This window comes from Gracilinanus agilis, chromosome 6 (assembly GCF_016433145.1).
Source record: "Gracilinanus agilis isolate LMUSP501 chromosome 6, AgileGrace, whole genome shotgun sequence".
Classification (NCBI taxonomy): Eukaryota; Metazoa; Chordata; class Mammalia; order Didelphimorphia; family Didelphidae; genus Gracilinanus; species Gracilinanus agilis.
Genome location: NC_058135.1, coordinates 47,689,049 through 47,697,481, shown reverse-complemented (window position 1 = coordinate 47,697,481; position 8,433 = coordinate 47,689,049). Strand labels below are relative to the sequence as shown.

General features: G+C 37.5%; 1 pseudogene; it reads left to right on the top strand.

Annotated features, from left to right (window-relative positions):
- The first annotated feature begins 2,356 nt into the window (after positions 1 to 2,356).
- On the top strand, positions 2,357 to 8,007 carry LOC123252236 (annotated as a pseudogene).
- Positions 8,008 to 8,433: the final 426 nt, after the last annotated feature.

Sequence of the window (8,433 nt, the reverse complement as noted above, 5' to 3'; positions counted from 1 at the left end):
CTAGCTGCCAAGATGTTGACAAAGCACAGGTGCTGAATAGTTTCTCCTCTTGGTTTTCTTACTGTTTTTTTTTTAATTGTCAAATGCTTGTATTACTAAACTTTGCACTAAGTCCTCTAAGATCTCTTCATCTTAATTTAGCTGCTGAAGTTTCCATACATTCTTATTGTTTCCTTCTTAAAATCATATTCTCTTCTGAAAGTGGTATCGTCTTGCTGGATATTTCCAAACTTCGTCACTATTTTAAAGGAAATATATTGCAGTGAAAACTTTAAGAGACATGAGATGGCATTTTGAAGAAGACAAAATTAATTATGAGTATTACTGGTCCCCTAAAATCTCTGAGTATCAGTTTTGTCATTTTCAGATTAATTTAATAATAAATATACTGCTTTCCTTACATGTCTACTATTAGGAGAGCAAATTATAAAATCTTAAACTGTTACAGAACTGAAAATTTTTATCACAAATAAAATGGAAAGATAGACCTGTTCTAGGGAAAATAAAATTCAGCTTGAAGTCAGAAGTCTTGAGTTAGGTGCCTAGGTGGTCCTTCTTCTTAGGGTCCTGGTCTGGAGTAAGAAATGCCTTGACTTCAAATCAAGTCTCAGACACTTCCTGTGTTATACTAGAAAACAAAGTCATGAAACCTTTCTCACTCTAAGTTATATCTGTAAAAAGAGGATAATAATAGTGCCTACCTCCTAGAAACATTGTGATGATAAAATGTTTATAAAGTGCTTTATAAAACTTAAAGTCCTATTTTAATGCGAACTATTCCTGTAGCTGTTATTATTATCATCATTGACACTGAATAGCCTTGTGACTTTGTATTAGTCACATAAGCTCTCTAAAATATATAAAATAGCTATACTGCCTACCTCATTGATTTTCAGTATTATAAGCAAATAGTTTAATAGTAACTGTACTTACAGAATGTTTCAATATCACTATCCATATCCTAATATTACATATTTCATTTGGCCTTACCATTATACCTAGAAATATGTAAAAATCATTGTTTTGAACACAAGCAGAGTACACCTATGGGATTAAAAATTTGCAGAGAACTTCCACAACATAAAGTGTAGGGGCCAAACTGGCTAGATGCCACATCTCTCCAGGCCTTGTTGACCCCAAATGGAAAACATTGCCAATTTGAAGAACAGTTACTGACTGTCTTCCATTTCTCTGAATATCTGTATAAACATGGGCAAAAAATTTCCATGAAAATATGTTTCATCTAGTTGTGTCACTGTATCACAAGGGTGGCAGAATGACAAGTTCCAGTTTTTATTTTTGCAACATGTAAATTGTAACCAATGTTTATGAGCTTTGAGGACCATGTGTACAATGGAGAATCATTTGCAATTTTAAGGAACTAACTTTTTCTGCCCAGCTTGCTTCTGACACATGCTAGCTCTGTTGACTGTAGTCAAGAAGTTGCTTAACCTCTTGGTGCCTTGGTCAACTCTCTAAAACTGTAAGCTGTAGAACAGTGGCCAATTTGCTTTAGTAGAGGAAGTTCCCTCAATGGAAGTTCACAACACCAATAAAATCATAGATCCAGCCTCCTCCTTGCCAACCTCCCTCCCTTCCCACCACAAAAATACAATGATAAAATTAGCCAGAGGCAAATTTATTAAACTTAATGATGAACTTTAAATAAATTTTAACTTGATGAAAAATGAAAGAACTAGCAAATGTTGGTGACAAAACAAAATTATCTCTTTTGTGACTTTTTCAGCAATGATCAAAATAGGACTTTGAAAAATAGTTTAAGTTCTTACTCACCTCTCCTGAAACTCTGAATTTTTGTTCCTTCAGTAGTCTGGTCTTGCTCAGTTATGTTGGTGAAGAAAGAAAATATGATAGTACCAAAAGGAAGATGCAAGCCTTGGTTCAGAGCAGATTCCTAAAGTATCCTAAAAGAAACTGTAGTACTGGGATGTGGCTGGCTTCTCTACTGTATCTAAGTGTTTTGCTGCCTGCCATCTCTGACGTGTAATTAGTTTAACTTTAGAGTAGCATGCTTGCATTTTCTTGAATGGTTAGCATTTCCTCCCTTTAAAAAAGTTATCTCTCTTGGCCGTGATTTCTTGTCTTATTGACCAAAAAAAAAGAGTTGTGGGGAAAGCAGGACTAGGGTCCTTGGTGTGCATCCATATACACACAGGAGCTTCATCTGGACTAGGTTCTCAATGTACATCTTTGGGAAAAGGGAGGAGGAAGGAGCAGCTATGATTTGGGGGAAAGGATCCTTAGAGAGTATTTGATGGTATACGCTTGTTATTTTGAGTAAAACAGAAAGCCCTCAGTAAGAAGATGGGGAATTCACAAAATATTAGAAGTAATGATGGGGGGGGTGGTTGTGGCCACAGTGACAGAGGCAGCCACCACAGTGGAAACAGTACACAGTAGAGGCAGCAGCAAAGTAGACCAAGATGATGACGTAAAAAGCCCATCAACTGCCCACCAAATGACCATAGAAGAACAAAAAATGCCTCAAAAAATACTGGAGTGGCAGAATCAACAGGAGAAGGATGCTCCAGTCTGGAATAACATTGAGACAAGAAGACTCATCTTAGTGAGGTATGACAAGAGAGCGCTGAACAAGCCTCAGTGGAACTTAGACACAATAGAGTGTGAGTAATAGGAGACAGAACAGCCAGCTTGGTTGAGCTTTAGCAGCTTAAGAGTGGAAACCAATGTAATACAAAACAAGCAGCAGAGGAAGAAAAATGGCCCTGCTTATTTCAACTAGAACACAGGCCTCATATGACCCAGAGCAGGCAGAACTATATTGTGTCTGAGGCAAATAAATGAAAGGATTTCTCATTTCCTTTTCCAGTCAGTTAAGGCAGGATTAAGTGATTTGCTCAGGGTCATATAGCTAGTAAGTGTCTGAGACCAAATTTGAACTTGGGCCTTCCTGAGTCAAAGTCTGATGTTCTATCTACTGAAATATCTAGCTGCTTCCAAAGTTAAAAAAAAAAAAAAAAGAAGAATGAGACATAGATTTTTAGACATAGTTAATTTGAAAATTTCTCTTGGATAAGCATATTTATTATAATTTATTATGTAAATATAACACATTATATATTATACTATGTTGTGTATTATATTTTTAAATATAAAAATTAATCTATATGAATTTTTTAAAAATTATGCTTTCAAATAAGAAAAGTGTGTATTTATTGCTTCTATGTGTATGTTGTTGTGAGGAAGATTATTACTTAGTTATTAGCTTAGTATTAGTATTAGAACTAGCAGGAAGGGCTAGAGAATTCCAAGATGGAATGGGGAAGCAGGAAGTGGCTCTTGCTTTCTGAGAGGGACTCCTTGGTGGTTGGGACAAGTAGTAACTGATTCCCTGGGAGACATCAGAGCTAGTGGAGTTGCACCCTGACTCCCTGGGATCCTGGAGTGTGATGAAGGTTGGAAGCAGAGGACATCTATCCTGCATGAGAGCACTGAGTAGGGAGTGATCTGCAATCTGGTGGACAGCTTGCAGACTTCCTTTCCCTACTGGGCTACATTGGACCATCAGTTGGTTCCTGGGATCCTGAAAACATCTCTGGACTCTACTGTGAGGATTCCCACTCCAGTCCTGCTATTCTCTGGGCCTTGCCTGGCTTAGGTCTTAGATTAGTGTAGATAAGTCCCTCCCTTGACCCTGTGGTTTGCCCTTAGCTTGTAAGAGTAGAATCCCTTATTCCCATCCTTTATTATTGTTTCCCACAATTAAACTGTTATAAACCTTTCCCTTTTACTTGCTGGTTTCCATAGGCCTAGACTAGATACTGCAGGGTGGCAATTGGGCCAACTGCCACTTTAGTAGCAATCACCTCCTTGGCAGTAACCCTGGTCTCCCAACCTTCTTTGGTCCTGTCCATCTGTGATTCCTGTCTCCCTCACCCCATTGTGAACCCACAGATAATTTAGTTAACTTCCCTGGTAATCCTCCATTACAATGTATATATGTCATGTATATATATGAAAATACTACACATACACATTGTTTTATGTATCTCTACACATATGACATATATACATACACATATATACATACACACCAAAAACAGTATATTAATATAGAGAGAATATATGTATATGTTCTGTTAATATAATTATAGAGAAACATTCTCGTCAATTGGGCTTAACTTTTAAGTTTTCTTTATGTAATCTATCAAGACCCAATAACATGGAAGGGCAGAAGCCAATAAGTCGATACAATACAATACAACACAATACAATACAATACAATACGATACAATACGATACGATACAATACATCAAATTACCAGAGTTAGTGGTCTGGAAGAGGGAACTGCAATGCATTTCAGTGGCATATGCTTTTATATTTCTTTGTAGTGTTGAAATTTGTTGACTGTTTTCAACATGTTTAAAATGTAATAAAAATAATGATATAAAAATCTTAAGCAATATGAACTAATCAAACAAAAACCACTGATTTTGTAAGGACACGATATGATTATATTTTAATATGATCCTTCACAATATATGCATATGTATATACACATGTATTTATTCATATTACATATTCATTGAACATAGAATTCTAAATACTAGCTTGTACATGTGTGCCATAAACAAAGCATTTCTGAGTATTTCCTTCTCTAATAATATTTGCTTCTACACTTAAATAGCATTTCAGTATAATTTCTTATTGTACAGTTGCAATTTTCCTAATTTCGTGATTTGAAATTTTAGCTTTTATGAATAAAGTCACAATTTGGGAATTTAGGGCACAATTTTCTTTTATGATGAGTTTTTTGTTATTAAAAGTAATTAAATATTGTTAATAAGAAAAAGTAAAATGACTCAAATGTATATTTTACAAGATATACATTATTTCAAAAATGTTTAATATCATTTACTTTGTTTTCTAATAAACAAACTTCCATGTCAAAGTTTATATTTTTTAAAAATTTGACATCCAAGAGAAAAACAAAAAGTTGCAGTTTGTAAACATTTCATTTTAAATGCTATATTTTGTTAGCATTGATGTTGCACTTTTAAGTATTTCCTGCAATTTCTATTAAAAACCTGATTTTGAATTTTATGTTCATAACTTTTAATATTTTAATATTATGTTCATGATTTTTAATATTTTAATATTTAATATTTTAGGTACTATTTTAGAATAAACATGTCTTTTCCAATATCTTTGATTTTTATGTTCTTAATTTTATATATTTTGTATAATGTGTCTTAACTACATGTATATTTTCAGGAATATTTTTTTTTAATTTTTACTGAGTTGATTGTATTTATTTTGCTTTGTTTCATTTATTAGCACAAATTCCATGTAAAATCTTGCCAATCCCATCTTCTCTCTTCTTTCTTCACCTCCTTCCTCAGCTCCTTTTTTCTCTCCTTTTTCATCTCCACTTTTCTCTCTTCTCTTTCTCTTTCCTCTCTTCTCTTCCTTCTCCCTTTGTTTCTTTCTCCTCTTCCACCTTCCTTTAATCGAGAGTGTATGGGGTAGGCTGCACTGGGAGAGTTGGAAGCTTGGGGGCAGCGGGGCCTGGGGAACAAGGAGAGCTGAGCCACCCAGGCCCATGCAGGATGCTTCTCTAAGCGGCCGAGCAGCAGGCCAGTGAGGAGAAACCAGAGCGGCCTGCTGGGCCAGGGGCCCCCAAGGCGGCGCCGCTGTGCCTGTGTGGGAGGTGAAGGGAGAAAAGGGAGACACGGCAATGACAATAGTCAAGCCCGAGTCAGAACGAAGGAGTCAAGCTTCTCTCCAAAGAGAAGGCCGTGGCTGAACCGGCTTCCTCCGAACCACTGCCACATGTGCCACTAACTCCGGGCGGGCGAGTTGCAGCCGCCACCAACAAATAAGGTTCTGGAGCCCAAGGCGGAACCAACGGCAGTTAAGGAGGTGAAACAGGAGGAGAAGAAAAAAGGAGTAAGATGAGTAAGGAAGGAAGAGGAGGAGGAGGGAGGAAGAGAGGGAGAAGAAAGATGAAAGTAAGGAGGCCAAGGTCTAGGCGCCTGGAGAATGGCAGCAAGGAGGACTTGATCTCCTTCAGAGTCCAGAGGGCTTCTTGGACGACATCAGTGAGGACGAATTGCTGGGAAATGTACTCAAAGATAGACCACAGGAAGCTGATGGGATTAATAGTAGTGGACAGTGTTCCTCAGGTAGAACCCAATAGCCTTGAGAAACTAAAGAATGTCATCCACAAGATCTTTTCCAAGTTTGGGGAAATAACCAATGATTATTACCCAGAAGAAAATGGGAAGACTAAAGGTTACATTTTCCTGGAGTATGTCTCTCCTGCTCATGCCCCTGATGCTGTTAAAAATGCCGATGGCTACAAGCTTGATAAACAACACAGAGTAAACCTTTTTACTGACTTTGATAAGTATATGACAATCTGATGAGTGAGACATTCCAGAGAAGTGGCCTTTCAAAGATTTGGGAAATCAACACTATTGGTTGGAGGAGACTGGATGCAGAGATTAGTATAGTGTCTTCTTTGAATGGGGTACATCCATATTCTGGAATGATGTGAAGGATCCAGTCTCCACTGAAGAAAGAGTGAGATGGACTGAAACCCATGTGCATTGGTCCCCAAAATGGCTAACTTCCATCAAAGAGGAATTGCATTATGGGGGGATAGGGAGGAGAAAAATTCAAAAAAATTTGGGGATTCAGCCACCAAAGGGTGCAACTTATTGACTTCTCACCTTGTGAAAGGTATCTTGTGACTTTCAGCCCTCTAATGGACACAGGATGAAAACCTGAGACCATAATCATTGAGACATCCTTACTGGACAGAGGAAAGGAGGATTTCATTGTGAAAGCTCTGCTCATTGGCCCATTTTTAAGTGGAGTCATGATGGCAAATTTTTTGCCCAAAGGACAATGGATACTCTCAGCATCTATGGGACTCTATCTATGGGCCTTTTGGATAAGAAGAGCTTGAAAATCCCTGGAATAAAAGACTTTTCTTGGTCACCTGATGGTAATATAATCACTTTTTGGGTACCAGACAATTAGGACATTCCTACCAGGGTGACCTTGATACAACTTCCCAGCAGACAAGAAATCAGAGTTAGAAATCTTTTTAATGTTGTTGACCACAAGCTACATTGGAAAAAAAAATGGAGATTACTTGTGTGTCAAAGTAGATAGAACTCCAAAAGGTACCCAGGGTGTGGTAACCAACTTTGAAATCTTCTGAATGAGAGAAAAATAGGTGTCCATTGTAGTAGAAATAAAGAAAGCATAAATGTCTTTTCTTGGGAACCAAATGAAAATATTTGCTGTGCTACATGGTGAGGCTTCTCGAATATAAGCTTCCTTCTATCATGTGAAAAAGAATGGAAAGATTGAGCTTATCAGAATTTGATAAACAGCAGGCAAACACAAACTTTTGGAGTCCCCACGAACAATTTGTTGTTCTAGTTGGTCTGAGGAGCATGAATGGTGCCCTGGCATTTGTCGATATATCTGATTGTACCATGACAAATATTGCAGAATACTCTATGGTTTCTGATGTTGAGTCGGACCCTATTGGTCTTTATGTGGTAACTTCTGTGTCCTGGTGGAGCCACAAGGTAGATAATGCCTACTGGCTATGAACTTTCCAAGGATGTTTCCTTCAAAAGAATAACAAAGATCATTTCTGTCAGTTGCTGTGGAGGCCTTGGCCCACAACTCTGATCAGCCAGGATCAGATGAAGCAAATTAAAAAGTATCTGAAGAGATACTCCAAGATTTTTTAACACAAGGATTTGAGCTAATAATCCAAAGCCTCAAAGGAATTGGAAGAGAGGCGGCGAATAATGATGGAAGACTTTAGAAAATATTGGAAAATGATTCAAGAGCTTTATATGGAGCAGAAAAATGAGTGTCTGAAATTACAAGGATGGGTAGCCACTAATGAACTAGATTGCAATGTAGATAATTGGGAAGAAGAGATAATTGAATTTTTTGTCCCTGAAGAAATTGTTTCCCTTGGAAATCAGGAGTAGTTTGATAGGATCCTACATTGCCACATCTTATGCCAGGAGTGAAGTTTATCCTTTTGCAGAAAGACTACAGAGTTCCTGAGTTATTTGTGTTTTCTCTTGCTCTCTGGACAGTGGATACATGTGGATCCTTCCATTTTGACACATTTTGCTCCTTTAAACCCAGGTGTCTGCATTGTGGGAGGTTTTAAGGCACTGATTTTAAATTTTTACTTTGGGGGATGTTCTTAAAAAAATCCAAAGCCACCAGTATTTGCTACTCAGACTTTTATGCAGAGCTAATGGCAAGTCACTTTTGATTACTACTCTCGGTAGCATTTCTTAAGTTTGTCATCCCCACAATCACACAATGTTGCCATTCAAGGACTCTCTCTGTCTCAGGTGCATAGATTGATGTTTTGGGGGTTTTTTTTTATTGGAAAAGCTCTG